Below are 25717 nucleotides of genomic sequence, written 5' to 3' on the forward strand. Positions count from 1 at the left end.
GATGTATACTGTTATTATAATTTTTTAGTAACACTTAGTTTCCCGTTCGAGATTAGTTGCATTTCGTGCATGGATGCGTAAAGTATGACTGCGGTCCAATTAATTCTTGAATTGTCCCATTATTTGGACAGTTTGGTAATGCATAGTGTTGTCACGTAATCTACGGCTACAAGATTAGATTTCGATTGTGGAGATTTCGGTGTCATCTCGGTACGTTCTTCGGGTGGTACGTTGGTATTTATACCTATGCCCACCTCAAAAACTGTATCGAGATGCTGCCGAAATTTATCCACGTCGAAATCTAATCTCATGTAACCGTAGGTTACGTGACAGGACTATGCATTCCCGAATAGGATAGGGCCCTTACCGGAGGCATAAGGTGACATTTTAACTTCGTATGAAGTTGTTGTGAATACTGAGTGTTGTGATTGTGGTTTCAGGAATCATGAATAGAAGGTGGATACAGAACCCGAGGATTTTATTGAGTTTGCACGTAGACACAACCCGGGTGCAACTAGAATCCGTTGTTCTTGTAGAAGGTGTAATAACACGTTATGGGAAACAATTGAAAATGTTGGCTTTCATTTAGTAAGGAATGGAATGATTAAGACATATAGCATTTGGAACCTTCACGGGGAACAATTAGACAATGCTTCATCTTCAAATGTCGTAAGGGTAGACAATATTGAACCTATTGTGGATCCTAATGAACAAGTCATGAATATTATAAATGGTTCTTTTCCATTTGCATCGACCAGCATCAATCAGGAAGGGGAAGATGACGTGCCTACCCCAATGGACAGTGCAGAGTTTGAACAATATGAACAACTGTTAAAAAGTGCCAACCAAGAGTTATACCCAGGGTGCGAGAGCTTTTCCGTTCTTACGGCCATTGTGGAGCTAATGCACGGAAAAATAAAGTATCGTATGTTGAACCTGTGTTTTGATTACTTTTTGGGCGTTTTCAAGAGAATGCTTCCGACGGACAATTATTTGCCCAAAGACCATAGACAAGCACAAAAGGTGTTGAATGGTCTTGGATTGGGTTATGAAAACATTCATGCTTGCAAAAACAATTGCATGTTATTCTACAAAGAGTATGAAACATTGGATACATGCCCTATATGCAAACAGTCGAGGTTCAAGATGACATCTCAGAATAGGACGACTAAGATCCCATAGAAAGTCATGCATTATCTGCCCTTGAAACCTAGGCTACAGCGATTGTATATGTCGACTCATACTGCCACAGACATGAGATGACATAAGGAGAAACGGGTAGACGACGATGTGATGCGACATCCTGCAGATGGGGAAGCATGGAAAGAGTTCAATCGAACGTTCCCCGACTTTGCTGCTGATCCTCGAAATGTTAGATTGAGACTTGCCACTGACGGATTCAATCCGTACAGGGTTCTAAACTAACACCACAACACTTGGCCGATTTTCGTATTTCCATATAATTTGCCGCCTTGGAAATGCATGAAAAAAGAGTACATGATGATGACTATTTTGATAACTGAGGAACCTGGCAGGTCAATCGATGTTTACTTACGATCGTTGGTTGATGAGCTCAAGGATTTACGGATAAACGGTGTGCGCACGTACGATAAAGCCACTGGGAAGATGTTCACTTTGCAGAAGCGTGATGTGGACTGTAAATGATTTTCCCACATATGCAATGGTTTCTGGGTGGAGCACAAAGGGTTATATGGCATGCCCTGTATGCAAGGAAAATGTAACTTCTGGTTGGCACGCGGGAAAATTTTGTTATCTTGGTCATCGAAGATGGTTGCCATGGGACCATGAGTGGCGGGAAAAGGATAAAGAGTTTCACGGGAACACAGAGCATCGCCTCAGACCTAGAGAATGGTCCGGTGATGAGATCTTGGAACAGCTAAACCGTTTGGATTTTTCTCCGTTCGGGAAAACAGTTACTCGGACCAGACCTTCCACACATTTGAACTGGACGCACAAGTCTATGTTTTTTGAGCTCCCATATTGGTCGAAACTAAAATTGAGGCACAATCTCGACGTTATGCATGTTGAGAAAAATGTCTTTGACACATGGCTGGGCACGATTCTAGATATCGAGGGTATGACAAAGGACACGATCAAAGCTCGTCTTGATTTGGAAAGAATGGGCATACGAAGAGGTTTATGGATGAACAGGGATGGTGATAAAGCTAGAAGGGATCTGGCATTTTTTGCCATGAAACCAAATGACAAAAAAGATTTTCTACAGTTTGTATCGTCGGTAAAGTTTCCCAATGGATATGCTTCTAATAACGCGCGTTGCGTGAATGTTGTGACGGGGGTAAATTTACTGGGTGAAGAGCCATGACTGCCATGTGTTTATGCAACGCCTACTTCCTGTGGGTATTCGACACCTTTTGCCAGAAGATGTAGTGAAACCAATCATGTTGTTGTCCAGATTTTTTTCCCAACTGACGGCAAAAACATTGCGAAAGACAGACATTAATTAGTTGCTCCATGACATTGTCCAAGTCCTATACAAGTTCGAGATGATATTCCCTCCAGCTTTCTTCACAAGTATGATCCACGTGATGGTTCATTTGCCAGAAGAGGCATTGCTCGCTGGTCCTGTAAACTATCGCTGGATTTATCCAATAGAAAGGTATATAATCCTCATAATTTGTTTCTGCATCCTTATCTCACGGTCGCTAATTTGTATCATTTGTTTTTATTTGAAAAAAACTGTAGGCAACAGGGCGAAACCCGAAGGATCAATTATAGAGGCTTGGGTTCAATATGAGTCGCTTACTTTATGTGGAATGTATTTAAAAGATGTGGACACGGCTTTCAATCGTCCTCAGCGCAATAATGACGGAGGTCTAAGAAATGAGAAACTTTCTATTTTCGCCCAAAGTGCACGACCCTTTGGAGATCCGGTACGAGGACAGTCGTTTTCCAGAAATGACATGGAGGTAGCGCATTGGTTCGTACTTAACAATTGTGATGAGATAATTTCATACTTAGATGAGCATGAAGAGATGATGAAGCGAGAATATCCATCACATTTGTATGCCAAGAAACACCGTGATTTGTTTCCAAAATGGTTTTTGGAATATGTAAGTTATAAGTGTTTTGTATTTGTTATATATATATATTGTGTATTATTTAATGTTATCAAACTAACATGTGAATTCATTTGTATAATATTAGGTAAATAAGTTGAAATCATCGAATTCACCCTCTTACAGTGAAGAGTTATATAACTTGGCGTTCGACCCGATTCGCACTGAATTATTCTCGTGTTGCCATGTTAATGGCGTCAAGTTTTTGGGGATTGCACGAGATGACAAGTTGTGTACGCAAAACAGTGGTGTCCATGTCCCAGGTGGTGGCGAAAGTACTGACATTGATTTCTATGGCAAACTCACAACTGTCGTGCAATTACTTTACAAAGACCTATACCAAGTGATCATGTTTAAGTGTCGATGGTTTGATACAAACCCAAATAGGCAGGGAAGTGTTAAAATAGACCATGACTTACTATCAGTGAACATTAACAGAATTTGGTATGATGATGACCCTTACATTTTGGCAAACATGGCAAGACAGATTGTATATCTAGATGATCCTAAAGCCGGAAGCGGTTGGAAAGTTGCTCAGCATATGGATCAGAGGAACGTGTATGCTATACCAGAACTAGACCCAACTGACAACGGCGTCGACAGCGTCGTGACCAACGGTTGGAATCTTCCATGGAAACGATGCAGAAACACTTCGAGATACAGATGATATACAAGAACCGTTTCAGCTTCAAGGAGTGTCTTCAATCGAAATACCGATTCAGTCAATTACAATTGACCTCGGTGATCTTCCGTACTATGAAGTTCTAGTGGGCCCGAACAACGAAAGTGATGAGGAGGAGGATTGGGAGACCGAAACTGATGATAGCGAGGATAACAAAAGTTACTATAGTTCAGATGATGAATAATGCAATTCATTAGCGACTACCCATGTAAAACATAGTAAATGAAATTTGTTGTAATTTAATTATGGTAGTGTAAATATGGCAATCACAAATTAAAATGAAGTTGCACACAAAATTTGCAATCACAAATTAAATTACAACATATAATATATAAATTAAAAGTTAGATATATACCTAAATTTGAAAACATATTTGAATATAACACATATATACCTATATTTGAATATATCTATTTGAATATACCTATATGAATATATCTATTTGATTTTCAATTGCCATTTATGAATATAAGAATTACAGTTTTCTCTTTTTTGTGTTTAAAATCTTCAAATTGAATGAATACCACATGTAGATGATTTTTTCATTTTTGGTTTTGTTTGAAGGATATTATAATATTAAACACTATTGTTATAAATTTATTGTAGAACCATGTATATATATATATATACATATAATTTAATCACATAAATTATATTAAATTTATTTTATCATAATTGATGTTAACATTTTAATCTAACTTACACCTTTCACCCAAAGAAGAGTATATATTTTTTGCCAATAGTCTTAAATTAATATACTCCTCTGTTAAAATTAATCTATTGGAAAAAATTTGAGATTTTTGTAGAGAATAACATGTTAACATTTTCTTTTTCTTTTTCCAGTAGTCTTAAATTAATATACTCCTATGATTAGCATATGAATATATGAATACTAACATAAAACATATATAACACCTATAAACAAAAAACAATGTAATTATAATTAAATTTTCGGAATTTTCAGAATTTTTGGCGGAATTACAATCTTGCGCGACGAAACAAAAACTTATTCATCGCGCAAAGTGCACAGAACTTGAGCAACGAAACAGTGGTATATTCGTCGCGCAATCTCATTCAGGCCTTTTACAAATTCGGAACACTTAGCATAAATTTTTGCGAGAGGTTTGCACAGAACAAAGACTTGCGCGACGAATACACACTGTTCGTCGCGCATTCTAAACCCTAAACCCTAAACCCCACGGTACACTTGGTTGAAATTTATTATCTTTGCGCGACGAATATACTACCTCTTCGTCGAGCAAGCTGCTGAGCTCAAAGGCTTGCGCGACGAAAACTTCAATATTTCGTCGCGCAATGTCATTCAATTCTTTTAAAATTGTGTAAAATGTGTATAAAGTGATCAAAATATAGTACCATGTTTAGTACCATGTTTGTTTCATTTAATTCTAGTCTTAGATGAGATTGCTAATACCGGGCCCACCAAAAACACCTCCTTATGAGGGGACTACTAATCCCATGTTGAATATATTATATATACATATGTATTTTATAATATAAATAATATATGTATATATACATACATATATAATACATATATACACGTATATACATGTATATTATTATTATTATAACATGCCCATATATATTATATATTATAATATACGTACATATATATAAATATATGTATATGTATTATGCCCATGTATATTATAATATACAGATATACACCTATATACACATACATATATGTTTATATTATTTATAATATATAATATACATGTATACATGTATATACCCATATATATTATATATTATAATATACTTACATATATATAAATATATGTATATGTATTATACCCATGTATATTATAATATACATATATACACCTATATACACATATATATATGTTTATATTATTTATAATATACATGTATACATGTATATACACATATATGTTATATATATATATATTATATGTATGTATATATACATAGATATTATATATTTTATAAAATACATATATACATATATATAGATATTTTTGAAAAAAAAAAAAAAATCTAGTCCTAGTCCAAGCATGCACCAAACGCAAGATAAGTGTTATCCAACTTAGACCAAGCCAAGACAGTCCCTAAGCATAATTCATGCCAAGACAGTCCTGACAAACGAGCCCTAAAATTTCTGGTGGCATAACAATCTTGTGCGACAAATATGTTATTTATCCGTCGCGCAAGGTTGTCATACCTTTTAATAAACCCTAAAATTTCTGGCGGCATAACAAGCTTGCGCAACGATTCTACACCTCGTCGCGCAAGGTCTTCAAAATTTGGGAGGAAAACAACCTTGCGCGACGGTTTTTTTATTTTTCCGTCGTGCAAGGTTCATTAAAACGGAGTATGCGCAACGCATTGTGTCCTTCGTTGTTCAAGGTCTTCAAAATTTGGTGCTGAATGTAATAAAAATTTGGGCAGAAAACAACCTTGCGCGACGGTTTTTTTATTTTCCCGTCGCGCAAGGTTCATTAAACGAGTCTGCGCGACGCATTGTGTCCTTCGTCGCACAAGATCCGAGAAATTTTCAGAAGAATTGCGACAGCCTCCTTTCTTCCTCACTTCCTCTCTCTGCCCTAAACACCCTTTCTCTTCGCCGTCACCCCAACCGAGTGCTCCGCCGGAAAAGGACCGGGCCGCCACCACCGTCGAAGCCAGGTGCCCCCGTCCACATCGAAGATTCCGGAAAAAGCCGTATGGCGGTTCTGCGCGCTGTTTTCTCTCGCCTCCAACCACCAATTCCGACGCCTGAGGTATGGTCTCTAGACTACTTCTTGTGTTCTAGCTGATGGTTGATTAGGATTTGGATAATTGTGTGAATAGGTGTCTCGAATTTAAACCCTAGGTCTTGGCCGGTTTTTGAATTTAAATTCTAGCCACTTCTGGCCTTTTTTTAGGGTAGGTCCAAGAACAAAAGTGCCTCCAAATGATGTTTTGAACCTAGGGTAGGAACCTTGGCCCTTAGTTTTTAGAAATTTCCGGCGATTGTTATCGCTTTGGACACCCTCGCTCTGCCGGCGCGTGTGGTGGCGCGTGGGGACTATGGCAGTGGGGCATTGGGTCCCAGAGCAATCCCCTATTTGTCACGAGCACGTAGGTGTGCTTGGATTTTAATTTAGTTACTGTTTTAGTCTCGAACGGATTTCGCCCATTGTGCGATTTCTAGGTTTGATATGTTCGGACCGTTGGATGGAACTCAAACTTATGTATGTTGTACCTTGTATTTCTAGGATCGTGTAGGATTCGACGGATTGTGGATCGGAGTCCCGGATACTCCGAAATTGCAAACCCTAGGTTATTCTTGTAATTAATTATTTAAAATTGTTAATGAAATTTTATAACTTATATATTCTAAATTCTATTAAGGGAGTTTTACTAAAACACCCAAAATGGAGGTTGAAATTATAAAAAAACCCAAGCACTATTTAAACATATAAACACACCCAAAACCCATCATTACACACACTCAAAACCCATTTATAAACACACCTAAAAAGTTGACTTTGGGTTTGATTTTGAGTGTGTTTCTATTTTTAAATAGTGCTTGGGTTTCTTTATAAATACATGTCTAGAATTGAGTTTATTTATAAATTTGTATTCTATTAATGTGTGTGTGTACCCTTTGGAAATTGTACAGATGTCAGATATGATTAGACGTCGTAGGTCGGTGAAGACTACACCGAGTTGAGCCCCCTCGGTCGGCATCTGCGCCACTACTCCGATCGATGGACCAACCGCGGGTGTCCCAGGCGCTGCGTCATCGCTTCATCGATGGCGCAACTTTGTTAGCGCTAGGCGGCGGCACCGCCCGTAAGCACCACCGACACAATGTCGACCGATCTGTTGCCTTGGGGTCACAAATGGTATAGATATCCCTTCAACTGTAGTTCTTTTTTTAATTTTTTATATTCTAAATTTTATAGTTACATTTGTTATTTATTGAACATTATTGTCATATCTCATTGTAGCCAAGAAGAACACCCGAGGGCCATGTCGGCAGCTGAAAACGGCGAAGGTCACATGGGTCACCAATAGTCGTATTAACATCGGATACGACGAGCGCCATCGGGCTGCACTGACAGCGGAGTTGCATAGCTCCTTGGCCCACGACATTGGCCACGTCGTTCGGACCCATTGCCCGATGCACTAGAAGTCTTGGAAGGTCATGCCTGACGAGATCAAGCTGGAGGTTCGCAGCCAGTTGTCGGTATGTATCCTACCTTGTAATTATTTTTCTTTCAAATTTTATATATTTCTATTACTTAATGTATGTAAGTAATTTATTGCAAACGAACTATAACTTAGAGGACCTCAACGAGGAGTCATTGGCGTACGTCAACAGACTCTTCGATGAGAGGTACAAGCAGTGGAAGAGCGACTTGCACCACCATTTTCAGGCGTTTGATGATCCGGAAGTCGCTCTTCGGGAGGGTTGCCTGAAGGAGCTTGAGGGGCGGGGGGATAGTTGGGTATGGCTCTGCACTCATTTTCAAGCGCCCGATTATGTGGTATTTGTTTAATTATTTCATATTTTTTATTAATGTTTATTTCATTTTTTATATTTCATTATTATTTAATTTTTATATATTTAAACTAATATGTTTTATTTTTTGTATAACAGAATAAAACCCAAGTGAATAAGGGCAATAGGAAGAAGAAGACTTTTCTCCACAATTCCGGCTCCAGGCCCTTCTTATATAGGATGGATGCACGACGGCGAGTAATAATAATATCATTTCTATTTAATTTTTAATATGTCATTATTATTAATTTATTTTGTTCATGCTAATATTTTTCTTCTCTTATTCAATTTAGGGGGGGTCGAAATTCCCAGAGATCGACGTCATTGGTGACGTTTATGTTCTACAGGAATGAGTTGGCCGAGTCCCTTCATGTAAGTATTATTATTTTTTTAATTTTTCTGTTACGCATTCAATTTATATACATGTTTTAATTTATATTTTATGTTATGTTAAACAGACGACAATGGTGGAGAGGAGCTAGTTGGTTCTTCAGAGTCTGCCTCCAAACTTCCTCTCGAGACTCCGATCAGTCTGTGGATCCTCCACAGGATCTGGATTTCAGATCTTGACGGAGGCGTTGGATCGGACTCTCGGGAGGAGGCCGGGAACATATTGTAGAGGATGGGAATGCCCGAAGGAACCTCGACGCGATCATCGCCGCGAGCAAGCGGTCAAGTGTTTTGACATTGCGAGTTGCCGAGCTTGAGGGTCGGATGTCGGTGATTCTGCGATCCCTCGCGATCGAGCATTCAAATCCCGAATTTTGGTGCGTCGACATCCGAAACTATCCACCCGAGCATCCCGGCCACGGCCCCTATAGACCCCAGATCCCGAGCCGCATATGCCTGACGACCATGTAGATTTTGAATATTATTTGATTAGTTTATAATTTTCATAATTATTTTTTAAATATTTCTCTTGTAATCTACATTTATTTTATTTTATATAATAAATGTATTCTTTACAATTCATTTTTGGATTGCAATTTCATTTTATTACCAAAAAAAAACCAAATTTATTTTTTTACAAAATAAAAAAAAACATAATATTAAATTTAAATAATCTATATAAATTTTGCGCGACGAAATGTTTCTCGTCACGCAAACTCACTTAAAAAAAAACCGTGAAAATAATAATTTATACACTTTAATTTATGCTTGCGCGACAGATTCTTTTTCGTCGCTCAATACTTTCGTCGCACAAGGTTTGCACGACGAAGAGTCCTTCGTTGCGCCAATTTAGCGCGACAAAGTACTTTTGTCCCGCAATATAGTGCGATACTAATCTTGCGCGACAACTTTTCCATCGCGCAGTGTTTGCACGACGAAAAGCCTTTGGTCGCGCAAAAATTCGTGCGTCGCACCGTCGTTTCGTCCCTACAACTTTTCTGCAACGAAGGTGCTACGTCGCACCATTTTGCGCGACAAAGTCAATTATTTGGTCGTGCAAAGTCTTTTTTCACGATCTTTGCATGACAGAATATGCGCGACGAATCTTCATCGCGCATAATTATGTGCGACGAAATGTTACTTTGCGTGACAAAAGTCCCTTCGTCGCTCAAAGTGTAAAATGTAGTAGTGTTTGTAATCGAACTACTCCTGTAAATTACATTGATTAGTATTTCTCTGAAATTGCCCTAGGATTTCTGTAAGGCCTGAGGCCATATAGTTCTGTTGTTGGATTGCTTGAATTCAAACTTTGTGCATGCTGAACGGTTGTAGTTATAAATTGGTTTTCTTACAGGTGTAAATTTTGGAAAACGAGTATTTACCTAGGAGACTCTGTCGAATTTTTGGCAGAAGTCAAACTTGGGGTTAATTTGAGTTCTTGTTAGAAGGGCAATTTGGTCAAGTGTGCCAGGCACCTGCCAAGTGTCGAACACGCACAGGGTTCGGCTCAGATTTCAAAGTAGAATTTGGGTCGGGTCTTGTCACTAGGACCTCACTCAAGTTGGCATTCTCAACTTCCCACCTAGTACTATACCCTATTTTAACCACATCCGCCTCCAATCTACATTTCTTATTTGGCTGTGGAGACATCGCCATCAATTCCCCATCCTCCATGGAAGACATGACTGCCACTGGAGAATCAAAGGCAACCATATGAGTTCTACTAATCCCAATAATATTAGGAAAAGGTTCACAGACTCTTGGTCATAGAGTGGTGTAGTCCCCCAGTCCATAGCTAACCCCTATTTAAACCATTCTATTTCTGAATACTGTAAACATCCTTTACCATAGTTTTCCAATGCCCATATTGTTCCTCCACCACCGCTCCTCACTTTTTAAGTTCACAAGATGCCACCACATAGTCAAACCAACCACAATACATATAGGAAGTAATCGTTCATATTCAATCTCGTACTGCTTTGTTGGCTCATCCGTTATGAGACATTGGGTAATACAGCGTTTGAGTTGCACAAGCACTTGCAATCCCACCCAAATTCTGAGAAATGGCCCTGACAATCATCGTTCAAACCCTTGTCAATCATAACAAAACTGCCAAGAAAGTTCCCAATCTTCTCCCTTATAGCTGGCGTCAGAAAATAGGAGAAACACACCGAACCCTAATATAGAACTCTTGTTGTACAATGGAATCGACAACAGATCAACACATTTATCCGTTGAGATCAACAGCAAGAAATCCCGATCTAATGTCCACAACGACCCTCTTAAAACCCTCCTTCTATCAAACTTAGATTTAAACGAGAAGAGTAGACACTTCAAATCCTCCAAAGGGACTGCCGTAAAACTATCCCTCATGTGCCAGAAAGTTCGCATAGTACCAAGTAGCGCATCCTTGTGGAAGGTTTTACTCAAGAGCAACTGTCCCACCAGCAAGAATCGCTTGACTCTAAGGTGTGCGAGTTCCTCCACCCGAAAAACCTCCACCATCTCAAACTCCGATAGTGCAAGGCTATCTGAGAAGTCATTCACAATATTATCCATGGATTCCATCACCCACTCCAGACTGCGCAGACTCCCAGAAAGAAAATGAAAAGGCCAATACTGGAGACCACAAGTAGACACCACCAAGCCACGCATACAGGAGAGGACCGAAGGGTGACCAACCTTGCCTCACAAGGAAGAGACGCACCAACTGTAGAGAGAAAAAGATGAAACCCTAACCTAAGCGGAAGGAATTTTTTTTACAATTTGACAAGTATTGATTTGTGATGAGGGGGCCATAAGCTTAAGTATAGCACTTTTCCTTACATTTGTTACCGCACTGAATATATACATTCAAAAGGGTTAAATAAATTTGGGTGGGTAAGGCCACCCCTGGCCTTAACACAATTTCGTGCCTAACAGGGACAAACATACCTTACAAGTAAAATCAAAGGTTACCAAACTGGAATTTACCCATATTTTTAGATCCATACTTATAAAAGAAGAAAAACCAAAAGTTGGCCATCTAAATAAATCAAATAAGCAGACATATATGTAGAATTATGAATGTTGTTTTTCTTATTGTAAGCCAACCCCATCTTTTGTACCGTCAATTCAATGTTAGGAGAACACCCCATTTCTATTGCAAAACAACTTAGCACTATTGGAGAAAAAGTGGTTGGTTAGGGGTGGCAATTTTCGATACAACTCATTACACGAATCGATACCAGCACAGGAAATTAGCGGGTTCAACCCGTATGATAAAAATTTGGGTCATTTTCTGGTCAACCCGCCATGACCCGTTTAATAAACAAGTGAATTTCGGGTGAACCCACTAAAATACCTATCTAACCCGTTTATAAAATGGGTCAACCCGCTAAAATACCTATGTAACCTGCCAACTTGCCAACCCTTTTCTTTGTGTCTTCTTCAATTTCTTCATTTTTTATTTTTATTTTTTCATTATTTTTTTTTTATTTCTCTTTCTCAATCTTCATAGATAAAGAGAGGCAAAATGTAATCATTAATTTATATAAAAATACTTGATTAAATAATCAAATTTTAGGTTTTTTAATTTGTTTTTTTATGACCTAGTGAATTTGAGATTGTTAGATATGTGCCCTAGAAGCCAATACAAAAATGAAAAATTCGAAGGATATAATATAATAAATACAATGAAAGGGGCGTTAATGTTGCTTTAGGATACATAATGTCCACAAAGTAACAAGTCCATGGATAAGGATATAAATGGAAAGTAGTCTAAAGAGGTTAGACTCACGAGACCTTTCCATCATAAGAATATCATATCCTAAAAATTTCTTGGTTATAGGATCACCAATTGGATAATGGTGACCCGCAAAGACTGGTACACACTATGTCTGCTCAATTGGGAGGATAACTATTCTTAAGTCATTTGTGTAGAGACAATGAGACGGGTGTGTAGGTGCTCTATAGAGATGGAGTTCACTGAACGCGATCAAATCAAGAATTTATTGCATGGAAGTCTTACTCAGAAGTGTCGAACAAAGAATTCTAAGTTGTGATAATGCAAATTAGTCCTCAGACCTAAGACATCACACTTGACTTGTGTATGAGTTGTTTGTCTTTGAGAGCACTATACAGTTGTATTAAAAGGAAAGGTGTTGCTCAGGATATTCATCATATGCATAGAAGCATGTGAATGTACAACAAACAATCTCTACTCTTAGTAAGAAGAGAGAATACTAAAGATATGATTCGTTGAATCTTTAGCCAAAGTATTAGATGAGAATTGAAACAAGAATGTTTGCAATACATCCAAGTGAATCATATAACCCAAAAATGTCGTGTTAAGGAGTTAACCATATCACAACAATATGACATAGAGTATTATGCTAGAGAATGACCGAATTGCATTGCAATCACAAACTGACTAGATTCTCTAATAAAAGTCTATTTAGCTTGGGTAACCATGACATACTGTTAGGTTTCACTCATGGTTTATGGAAGCCCTGCAAGGACTAATGATAATTAGTCTTCACCAACAGGGAGAATTGTATGGAGGGATACAACTCACATTTGGTGTAGAAGAAATCATTCTTACCCACGACCTCGCTAGTTATGACATATAAGATCGCACACCAAAAAGGAGTGGATTGAGAATTTAAAAGAGAATAAATTAGTTTGTAGCTTTGTCAAAGTCAAAGTCAAAGTCAAGGTCAAAGTCAAAAAGTCAAAGTCAAAGGTCAAACTATTGACTTGAGACTTGACACGATCAACATAAAGTTGACTAGGACCAATGCTTGTTAGACAAGTTAGTGATTTAATTTGTTAAGTTAATAAACTAATAAACTAATTAGATTAGTTTAATAAATCAATTAAAGTTATGGAACTTTAGTTTTGGTCCTACATGACTTAAATATTTATAGAAATGGACCATATAGATGTAGGCATATATGTGACACATTATGAGATAAATGTGGTAGACAAAAATAGTCTAAAAAAGGCCATAGTAAGGGCGGGTGGCACATGTGGACTTACGTTCACATGTTTCACAAGGTGTGACACATGTGGCCCTATAAATAGAAAATCATAGCTTCACACCACCTTAGGGTTTTCAAGTTAGACATTTAGGAAGAGAGGAAACATCAAAACCTGCCTTAGTCTCCCTTGGCCGGCCACCTTGGAGAGGAAAAGGCTAGCACCCATCTTCTCTCCAAGCTTCTTTATTCTCCTCCATCCTTGGTGAAGATTCTTTAGGGAGGTACAACTCTATTGTGTCTATTTGGAGAGCAAAGTGGAGAATCAACATCAAAGAGACCAAATCCTTTACTTGAACACCATCCTTCGTTTCAAGATTCGCTCCAAGGGTATGTCTTCTTTCTACCATCTCTTTAATATTTGATTTTAGTGTTAATGGTGCAAGTTTTCATTAGCCTAGAAAGATTGGGACCTAAAATGAGACTTGTATGAATCTCTAGTTTTTAATCTTGCTTCCACTTCATTTTGATTTCATATTACATATGCATGTGCTAGATGATTTATTTTCTCATAGTTTCTTGGGATGTTAGACCCTACTCCATATTTTCCCTTCAGAGATGTGGGTCTTTGTTGTTTTTTTATTTGTCTTTAGTAATTTACACATGCATCATAACCAATTCTCACATTATTGTGATCATGAAAAAAAATTCTTTGAATAGTCATCTCTTTTTCTCTACTTTTTCTTTTTGGCCTACATTTTTACCTCGCTAGGTTACTAGTAGTGGGTCAACTAGTACACGACTCGAAATCTGCATGGAAAATTAACGGGTCAACCGAACACGACACGTTTATTAAATTGGTTGGGCTTGAGTTGAGCATTTTTGACTCGTATATGATCCTAATACAACATGAACCCGACACGACACCACCCAATGGCAACCCTAGGTTCTTGCTACCCTGCCTCACCATAATGCATATAAATACACACTAGTTTTCTTGAGTTTTGGGCCATCAGTTTTAACTACGCAATTAAGTTACTTGAGATTTTTCTACCGTTTGGTATCCCACTTGGATCCAATTTTATAAACTAAAAAAAAAAACCTAAAAAACAACCCTATTATTAAAAACAAAAAAAGTGAGATTTTACAGTTTCTCTCTCTCTCTCTCTCTCTCTCTCTCTCTCTCTCTCTCTCTCTCTCGCGTATGGCACCCAATTCAGTTTGTCTTTGAGAATCAATAAGCACCAAAACCACCGAAGCAAGTTCAAGCGGCGTCGTTTCATATGGATGTGTCGGACCTTTGGGCCATCTTCGGGCCAAGAATTGCCGTTGCCATATTCAGAGCCGGTTGGTGGTTCGAGGTCAACCTCGTTGTTTGCAACTTCCTCAAGGTTTGATTTGTCCACTACCTCCCTAGTCCGACCCGACCCGACTCAAAATTTATCAATCCTTTTTCAGGTTTTTGGTTTCTAGGGTTTTAGCCACACAAATTTTTCCTTTCCTTTTGTTAATTTCAATTTCGGAATCTAGGGTTTTTGATTTTTAGAATTTAATTTTTTTAGATCTTAAAAAAAATTTGGAGTTCAATACCAAACAAGTTTTTAGATCACTATTCGAAAACTCATATTTTTAAAAGGAATAAAAAATGTTGAGTTTACTTTTTTGAATAGGATACCAAACAGTGCCTTAGTTTTGATTCTAATACTCTTAGAAAAGGTTTTGCGATTAATTAGTCTAATGATTCATCTATATATAACTTCAGGCCAAATTTATTATAGTTGAAAGAGGAAGTACATCACTTGAGCCTTTGGACTCTCTTGCTCAACTTTAAGCCTTTGCCACCACATTTACCAAATCTATTACTCAAAATTGAATCCAACATTTTATCACCAAAAACAAAACAAACAAATATTGAATCAAACAGCTGTAGACGTACGCGTGGATCTTACTAAATCTTTGGTATACACCATACAAGTGGAGGAGCCTAAGCCCGCTGGCAATATCACATTTAACGTTTCGATTTTTATTTTATTTTATACAAGTGATATTGGAGAAAGAGGGAATTGAACCAAGTACCTCGAGGTCCATAAATAAATGCTATTAACAACTTGACCTACATCCTCCTTATCTTATGAAAAATTCACTTGTGCCATTTGAAGTCCTTTATTTTTTTGTCTCTCTCTTTCAGTATCATTTGTTTGGAAAAACATAGATGTACCCAAAAGAATGGTAATATATTATTATTTATGATAAAAGACAACCCACTAAAATCTTGTTTAAATTTGTACATGATTAGACTTGAAATCAAATCAAACCGGTGTTTTCATAATTACGTCTTAGATGTTCCATGTTTTCATGATCACGTTTCGTGTTTCATGTTTTCAAGACTACGAATTTATTTTGGTTGTTACTCGGTAGAATTGGAGGACTAAATTAATTATTAGTTGGTGACCTGACTTTGCCAAAACGATCCCTACACCTAGCCTTCCTGCCCCACCACCTTCATACAATTGTCCTGATTTTGTTTTTTGTCAAAAAATTGTCCTCCTTTTGATGCATATACCTGGGATGATATAAGTTTTATTTTTTTATTTATTGAAAGATGAATAAGTTTTTTACCCAAAACCTGATACATCAATAATAGGTGAAGTTAGCGATGGACTTAAGATTTTGTCAATATGAAAAATATATTCAAAGAATAGGAAGAATTGGGCTATGGGATTAATTAGTAGAGGCTTTTTACTGTGCTAAGTTGAAATTTAAACTAAAATATCCCTCATATGTATTTAATTAAGACTTGACTTCACTATAGAATTTCCCAATAATTAAGATAATTTTTACAATCTTCATAACCTCACTAAGTCAAAGTAACAACGGCCCTTTACAATTAGGGTTTTTAAGTCTTATGGTCCCTAAATTTTAATTCGATTCGCATTTTGATCTCTCAATTTCCAAAATTGTTCCTGTAGTCCTTCAACTTCACTTTCGTTTAGATAACTAGCCTTTTCTTCCATTTTGTTATCTTTTATGTTAAATGCAGGGGCAAAATAGTATTAGACAGGGTTATGGTGGTGATGTGGATTGAGTTTACAGGGTTATGGTGGTTTGAAGAAATGGATTCGCCTTTTTGTGAAATGATGGTTGAGATATGAACTTATTTTTCCATGATATGATTTTTTAATTTTTTTTTCTAATCTCTTTACTCTTGTTTTTATGCCATATACCGTGACTGTTTGTTCAATCTCATTAACATATATTAGTTAAAGCTTAATTGATGGTACACCTACCATTAGTGACTCTTAAGTCTAGGAGTATTGATGGTATACCTACCATTAGTGACTCTTAAATCTAGGAGTTGTTACAATTTAGCTTTTCTTCATTGAACGGAAAATTGAAGGGCATTTCTTTGCAAGGTTGTTGGTTATGAGTCAAAAGTGCTAAAATATGAATATGGTTTGAATACTTTTAGGTTAGTTTTATTCTTCTCCATAAGGAGATAGATAGGAGTTTACAAGGAAATAGATATAGAAATCAATTAGGAGAATATCTCCTAATTATACAAGGATATGTCAACTATATAAAATAAGGAAGTAAATCACCTAATTAATTAAGGAAACAAATCTCCTTGATTAATTAGGATAGCTCACGTCAACAGTCCTCAAGTTGGTGCATACACGTTACTAATGCCCAACTTGGTAAGTGAATCATAAAACCCTCGTCCATAGATAGCTTTTGTTAAGACATCCGCTAATTGATCTTCTAATTTTACAAAAGGTAAACAGATGATCTTGTTCTCAATTTTTTATTTGATGAAATGTCTATCCACCTCAACATGTTTAGTTCAATCATGTTGAATTGGATTATGAGCAATATCGATAGCTGACTTGTTATCATAATGTAACTTCATTGGATTCTCTGGTTTAAACCCCAATTATGTCAAGAGTCTTCTGATCCATAATAATTCACACAGTCCTTAAGACATTCCCCTATACTCTGCTTATGCATTAGACCGAGAAACCACATTTTGTTTTTTACTCCGCCAAGTGACAAGGTTACATACAATGAATGTAAAGCAACCTGATATAGAGTGTCTATAATGGAACCAGCCCAGTCAGCATTTGTATATCCAACAACTTCAAGATTTCCATTCTCAGAGAATATTAGTCCCTTTCCAGAGGCTGACTTTAAATATCTTACGATATGATCAACTACATTCCTATGAGAAACACTAGGAGAATGCATAAACTAACTAACCACACTCATAGTGCATGCAATATCTGGTCTTGTGTGTGCCAAATATATCAATCTTCCAACAAGGTGCTGGTATTGTTCCTTATTGGTAGGAACCTGATCCATATCTTCACACAGCTTGTGATTCCTCTCAATGGGTGTGTCAGCAGGCTTACATCCAAGCACTCATGTTTCGGTAAGTAGATCCATCACATACTTCTTTTGAGACAGAAATATACCATGTTTTGACTTTGATACTTTAATTCTGAAGAAGTATTTTAGAGCACCTAAATAATTCATTTCAAATTCCCAAGACAAATACTTTTGTAGCTTCTATTGTTCTCCTGTGTCGTTCCTAGTTACGACCATGTCATCCACATACATAATTAATGCAGTGATTTTTCCGCCCTGGTGCTTGAAGAACATGGTATGGTCTGAATTACTTTGAGTGTATCCAAAATTCTTCATGGACTTAGTAAATCTGCCAAACCATGCCCTAGGAGACTGTTTTAACCAATATACTCATTTTCTGAGCTTGCAAACTTTATTTTTCTTGTCAGGAGCTACATTACATCTTGGTGGTAAATTCACGTAGACATCTTCCTCTAAGTCTCCATGTAAGAAGGCATTTTTAACATCGAACTGATGTAGTGGCTAATCTTGATTTGCTACTAGAGACAGTAGGACTCTGATAATGTTGATCTTGGTTATTGGGGCAAAAGTCTCCTAATAGTCCACGCCATATCTTTGTCTGTACCCTTTACCCACCTGTCTAGCTTTGTATCTTTCAATGGATCCATCTGCTTTGACTTTCACAGTATAGATCCATTTGCATCCTACCATCTTCTTTCCGTGAGGTAAAGACATGAGTTCCCATGTGGCATTCTTCTCGAGTGCTTGCATTTTTTCATTCATAGCTTCTTTCAATTTTGAGTCTTCTAGTGCTTCATTCAAACTATTTAGGACAGATATATTGGCCAACTGCTTCATAAAGTGTACATATGACTCTCTAATCTTCTTAGAGATATATAATTGTTGATGAGGTATTTTCCTTTGGCTTTAAGATCTGCTTCGTATTGTACTCAAGGTTTACCACAGTTCTTCCTTTCTAGAAGCTGATATATGGGGGATCTGTATTCTGTATGCTTTCTAAAATAAAATCATCATGGTATATTTCATTAGTGTTATTAGTTTCAGGGGGAGATTTTACCTGAATGACTTCCTCAAAAGGTGATTGGAATGGTACTAGAGCTTAAGGTGGTCCGGAGCGGGCAAAATGTCATAAAACAGTTCAACTTCCTTCTTCTGATGTTGGCAGCATGGAGTCGACTAGTTGTTTTCCACTCGTGAGATAGGCTCAATGTTCAACAAAAGAGGACAAAGTGATCGTTGTTTTGACACAATGGCTCATTCTGTGAAGGAATAAAGGGAGGCGACTGGTCGTTTTGGAGAGGAAACTGGTCGCTTTGATGCCGAATTTCTTCTATTGTGAAAAAGTCTAGAAACGTTAGGGTGTTTAGCTGTAGATTCTCCTCATGTGCTTATGATATATGTCGTGTTCCCAAAACACTACATCTATGGAGGTATATACCTTCTAACTTAGAATGTGATAACATCGGTAGCCTTTCTAATAAAGGGCATAGCCAATGAAAACACACTTTTCTACACAAGGATCCAATTTGTTGCAATGTTGATCATGTAAGTGTATGAATACAACGCAACCAAAAATCTATAGTTCAAGGTTTGGGGTGAGAGGTATTTGGAGATGGTGGTGAAGTGGTTGAAGAGGAGTTGGCACCAAATAAAGATGCAGGAATGACTTCCAATAAATGTCGGTTCTCTTACTCAACAACCCCATTTTTTTGGAGAGTATATGGACACAAGCGTTGATGTATGATTGCATAATCCTGTAAGAATTTTTTGAGATCATGATTAAGAAATTCTCCGCCATTGTCAAAAGGAAGAACCTGTATTTGGGTATGAAACTGAGTCACCACCATTTTATGGAACTGTTGAAATGTTAAATTGACTTCGCCTTTGGTTTTGAGAAGAGAAACCGAGGTCATTCGAGTGCAATCATCAATGAAAGTGACAAATCATTGAGCTCTAGCCGGAGTTGAAGAGGCCTCCAAACGTTTGAATCAATAAGATATAAGGGAACCAAACTTTTATTTGTACTTAATGGGAACAGAACATGATAACTTTGAGCCAATTCACATGTATCACACTGGAAGCTGGAAACATTAAAATTGGAAAATAATGATGAAAACAACTTCTTCAGATAACCGAACGAGGCATGCCTAAGACGTTTATGCCATAACCAAACTTTGTCTCTCTATCTCTCAGAACTAGCTCCATTTGTTGTGAAAGCTCGAACAATCTTGGTCTCATTATCTGGTGCCCAGTCCAAGTAGTAGAATTTGCCCCGTCTAGTACAAAAACCAATCGTCTTCCACTTAAGTATGTCCTAAAAAAACACAATGATTCGACCAAATGTTACAATACACCCCAAAGTAGTAGTAAGTTGTGCAACAGAGAACAAGTTATGGTCCAAGAAGGGAACAAGCAATACAAAATCCAGATGTATGGAGTTAGAGAGAGATAGAGAGCCCTCCCTAACCACAAGGGAAGGGATACCATTCGCATTAGACACCACTGACTGAGTGGTTGGTTTGTGACTAATAAGTTGGCCAGGATCAAATGTCATGTGATTCGTAGCACCCGAGTCAATAATCCATGTGGGCTTTGGAGAGGATGCATAAAAGGCAGAACCTTTGGTTGTGGCGATAGAACACGAGCCCGAGTAGCTAGTTCACAAGTGTGACCATATGCTTATGTGAGTTTACAAGGAGAGAGTGAATTGTAAGGGGGTCCTGACATCACAGTGGAAGTAAGAATTATACGAGTGTGTTTTTGTGGTTAAGGAGTTAATTTGAGAATTTGAGGAATTTGATTTGAAGAATTTGATGTATGACTTTGATTTAGGAATTTGATTTAGGGATTTGATTTAGGGATTTGATTTAGGGTTTGGGTTTGAATTTGAGGGTATGATTTGAGGGATTAGAGACAACCTAGGATCGATTGCTCTGATACCATGCTAAAATATTAATATGATTTGAATACTTTAGGTTAATTGTATTCTTCTCCATAAGGAGGTATATATAGGAGTTTACACGAATGCTTTATAAGAAAATAGATATAGTAATCAATTAGGAGAATATCTCCTAATTATACAAGGATATGTCAACTAGATAAAATAAGGAAGTAAATCACCTAATTAATCAAGGAAATAAATCTCATTGAAGCCTACATATTTTTCATGTGTCAAAAGCCTACTATGCCAATATGCCTCTTGGTTATGAGTGATCCTGGTTCGACTTTCATGTTCCATTTGTCTCCAATAGTATCTCACTCTGAAAGGGTTCGGCCCTGGGCATTAGAATAGTTCCAGCGGATCCCCCCAACCCAGGCCCAAGAAGTAGTTTTCAACAGGCAAATGCAGCCTGGGCAATTGTGAGCTCCACAAGTTTGGGCAGGTCCAAAGCCAAGAATAGCCTGGCCTGTTGCTTGAGTTTGTTGACGTCAGCAACGAAAAAAAAATCTCTATTCTTTTTAATAAATACTTAGTTATATTCTTCACTTCCCATATCAAAACTCTATACAAATTCCTCTCCTCATATCTCATGTGAATAGTGGTTGCCCTTAGGTTGCTATGGCAATGGGTGGAAACACCACAAGCCTTTTGCAAGGGCTACCACTATCCACGTGAATAGTAATAGTCCTTGCCTTACCCTTCTCCTTTGTCATGGCAAATGGGTGGAAGTGCTCCTCAGTATTTGCACAAGTTAGATCCATATCATAATCATCCTCATTATTGCACTTTTGACATGTCTGGCTGCTATGCAACTCCCACACATTCACACCAAGAATGACGCTAATTGTCTAGATTCTAGGCCTAGGCTCCACCTGACCGAGTATTTTTAAATCCACACACTTATAAAAGAAGAGGAACCAAAGTTTGCTGCCTCTTAATAAATGAAATAATTTGCTTGAGATTTTCCCCAGATTTTTAGATTTTTCTAATCCTCTTAAAAAAGGTTTTGCCATTAATTAGTGTAATGATTCATGCAAATATATATATATATATGTATATATATATTTACACCATAATCAACCGAGCATATCCAGCCTCAAAACGACTAGCGCAAAGGCAGACACGCATTCTCCCCTGAAGGAAGACACTCTTCAAGGCGCTAGACACCTGCCGAAACTTCCGATTGCCAAAGCTCACAAACTGCCAAACCTAATCTCCATGACACGTGCCACCACCACAGCGGCTTGCACAAAGTCCCACAACGGAAATCTATACAAACCTCCCACTTTCACTTCCCTATAAATAGGAAACTGTACCCTAGTAAAAGGGTAACTACTTTCTTACCTTTTACTGTTACTCTGCTAAAGTTACCACTCTTAAGCGACTTAAGCACGGAGAGCCTTTGGCGGCACCACACCGTGTCCGCTTAACGACTACTTCTTGACCTTGGCGGGGGACGCCTCACGAAGACACAAAATTAGGTGGGCCCCATTACCTTTTGTGAGGAGGAGGAACGTGGCGTTATCCTCCCTCATGGTGGACACTGGCAGCTCGGTCGGTGTGATGTTTGCTAATGCTTTCAACGAGCTCCAAGTCCCGTCTCATTTGCTCGACCGAAGCGTCACATCCTTGGTGAGCTTTTGGTGATGTGGTCCAGCCCGAGCTCACATCATTCTGCTGAAATTCCTACGCCCCACGGCACGCGGTGCGTGCGACCAACTTGGCGCCGCTGTGCTTGATGGTGAAGTCTACCAATCGCCAACATAAAGGTGAGGCCTAGCAGAACCCGAGCTCCAGCCCCACCTCGAGTTGGCAGAGTGCCCGAAGACCCTAGGGAGGAATCTGTCACCCAACAGCCCGACTGTGGAGGACCTCGAACTGGTCACTCTCCGCGAGGACATCCCGGATCGATGCGGTCGGGATCGGCACCTCCCTTTCACAAGAGCTTCGCTCTGATCTTGTGCATTCCTCCGCCTCAACTCTGAAGTCTTTGCTTGGTCTTACAACGATATGCCTGGCATATCACCTGACGTCATCTCTCATAGGCTAAGCATTAATCCTGTCATATGACCCGTTCGGCAGAAGCGTTGTGCTTATGACCCAAAGCGGTATAAGGCCATGAAGGCGGAGGTGGATAAGCTGAGTACCATTGGATTTATCAAGGAGGTGGACTATCCCACTTGGCTAGCCAATGTGGTAATGGTACATAAACCAAGGAAGGGCTAGCGCATGTGCGTGGACTACACCAATCTTGACTGGGCCTGCCTAAATGATAGCTTTCGCCTACCTCGGATTGATCAGCTCGTTGATGCCATAGCTGGCCATGCCCTCCTCAGCTTCATGGATTCTTACTTGGGGTACAACCAGATCTTCATGCACCCTGAGGACCAAGCCTATACATCCTTCATCACTGACCGTGGCCTTTACTGCTACAAAGTCATGCCCTTCGGCCTCAAGAACGCTGGGGCAACGTATCAGCGTCTGTTAAACAGCATCTTCGCTCCACTAATTGGCAACACCATAGGGTTTATGTTGATGACATGCTGGTCAAGAGTCGCACTGCTGACTAGCACATCCCCAACCTCTCTGCCATGTTCACCATCTTGAAGAAGTATAGAATGAGGCTCAACCCCACCAAGTGTGTATTCGGGGTGGCTTCAGGCAAATTCCTTGGCTTCGTGATCAGCTAGAGAGGTATTGAGGCCAATCCAGAGAAGATCTGGGCCATCTTAGACATGACGATACCCAAGGCAGTCAAGGACATTCAGAGCCTTACGAGGCGTGTTGCAGTACCCTGACCAGATTTATCTCTAAGGCTACGATCGTTGCGCCCAATTCTTCAAGGCACTTAAGGGCAGCAAGCGCAACATTACCGGACTGCCGAATGTGACTAGGCCTTGGCGAGCTCAAGGCATACATGAGCCGAGCCCTTTATTGTCAACCCCGAGTGCGGGACGTCCTCACCATCTACCTCTGCTGTCGGCCACGCGGTTAGCTCGGTACTCATTCGACCACACGAAGGTGCTGAGCATCCGGTGCACTATGTGAGCAAGGGATTGCAAGATGCGGAAGTTCGGTACCCAGACATTGAGAAACTTGCTTTCACCCTGGTAGTCTCGGCTATTCGCCTTAAACCATACTTCTAATCTCACACCATCCACGTCTTAACCAACCAACCGCTCAGGCAAGTGTTGCAGAAGCCAGAGACTTCTAGGAGGTTGGTTAAGTGGGCCATTGAACTTGGTGAATTTGATATCCATTACAAACCCTACCCAGCTACAAAGGGCCAAACTCTTGCTGACTTCATATCAGAATTCACAGATCCCCAAGCTTCGACCTCTACCCAAGTCATAACCGAATCCAGGTGTTCCTTCGAGCCAGCTCCACATCGCCAACAATGGCAACATCGACCTGACCCAGCCCTTGTGGACCTTATATATGGATGGCTCATCCAATGCTCAAGGATGTGGGGCCGGCATCGTTCTTATCTCCGCAGACAAGGTTGTCCTTGAGTACGCCCTCCGCTTCAAATTCCACGCCTCCAACAATGAGGCCGAATACGAAGCCTTCTTAGCTGGCCTTCGACTAGCCAAGGAGATGGGCACTAAGCAAATTCAGATATTCAGCGACTCACATCTCGTTGTCCATCAAGTCAACTAGGACTTAACGGCCAAGGACATCTCCATGACAGCGTACCTCCAACATACCCGCCACTTGCTTGGAACTTTCGACGCTCATCTTATAAGCCAGGTGCCATGCTCTGAGAATAGCCATGCTCATGCATTAGCAAGGCTAGCCTCGGCCTTGGAGCAGGACATAGGTTACAACATCCACATGAGTTCTTGGGCCAGCCCAGCACATGGGCACCACTCATCTGTGTCATCGATCACAGCCCTACATGGATGGACCCCATCACTCAGTTCTTACATAACCAGACACTACCTGCTAAAGCACGGCGTGTTCGCTATCGTTCTGCTCGATACTTGATCATCAATGGCGCCTTATACAAGCTCGGCTTCAGCCTCCCCTACCTTCGGTACCTATTTCCTAAGGGAGATTCATAGGGGCATCTGCAGCAACCACTCTAGTGATTGCTCCCTAGCACACCAGGCCATTTGGCAGAGATACTTTTGGCCATCACTTCACACTGATGCCTGGCCTTCACCCGAAGTGTGATAAGTGTCGTGATTTGCCAACATCCCACAACTTCCAGCTGAACCATTGACAGCCATGGTCAGCCCTTGGCCATTTGCCCAATGGGGACTTGACCTTATCGGACCTATGCATGAGGGAAAGAGCCAAGTTAAGTATGCGATTGTGGCTATAGACTACTTCACCAAGTGGGCTGAAGCTGAGGCCTTAGCCATCATCACTACAGCCCGCATCGAAACTTTTGTTTGGCAAAACATCGTATGTTGCTTCGGCATCCCCAACACCATCGTCACGGACAATGGCCGGCAATTTGACAATGCTAAGTTCAAACAATTTTGTTCCAACCTCAAGATACGTCTTTGCTTCTCCTCCCCAGCCCATCCTCAGTATAATGGCCAGGTGGAAGCCGTGAACAAGATCATCAAGAAAACTCTAAAAACCAAGCTTGACAAAGCTAAGGGTTGCTGGCCAGAGCTACTCCCAAAGGTTCTCTGGTCCTACCACACCACCTTTCGTACCTCAACAGGAGAAACACCGTTCTCTCTTTCCTTTGGTACTGAAGCCGTGGCACCAGTGGAG

General features: G+C 39.4%; 2 pseudogenes; both read left to right on the top strand.

The window, feature by feature from the left end:
* The first annotated feature begins 717 nt into the window (after nt 1–717).
* LOC148917664 (uncharacterized) lies at nt 718–3765 on the top strand (annotated as a pseudogene).
* A 3752-nt stretch (nt 3766–7517) lies between these two features.
* Nucleotides 7518–8933, top strand: LOC148917665 (uncharacterized; annotated as a pseudogene).
* Nucleotides 8934–25717: the final 16784 nt, after the last annotated feature.

This window comes from Prunus mume, linkage group LG4 (assembly GCF_029339155.1).
Source record: "Prunus mume cultivar Tortuosa linkage group LG4, ASM2933915v1, whole genome shotgun sequence".
Taxonomy (NCBI): Eukaryota; Viridiplantae; Streptophyta; class Magnoliopsida; order Rosales; family Rosaceae; genus Prunus; species Prunus mume.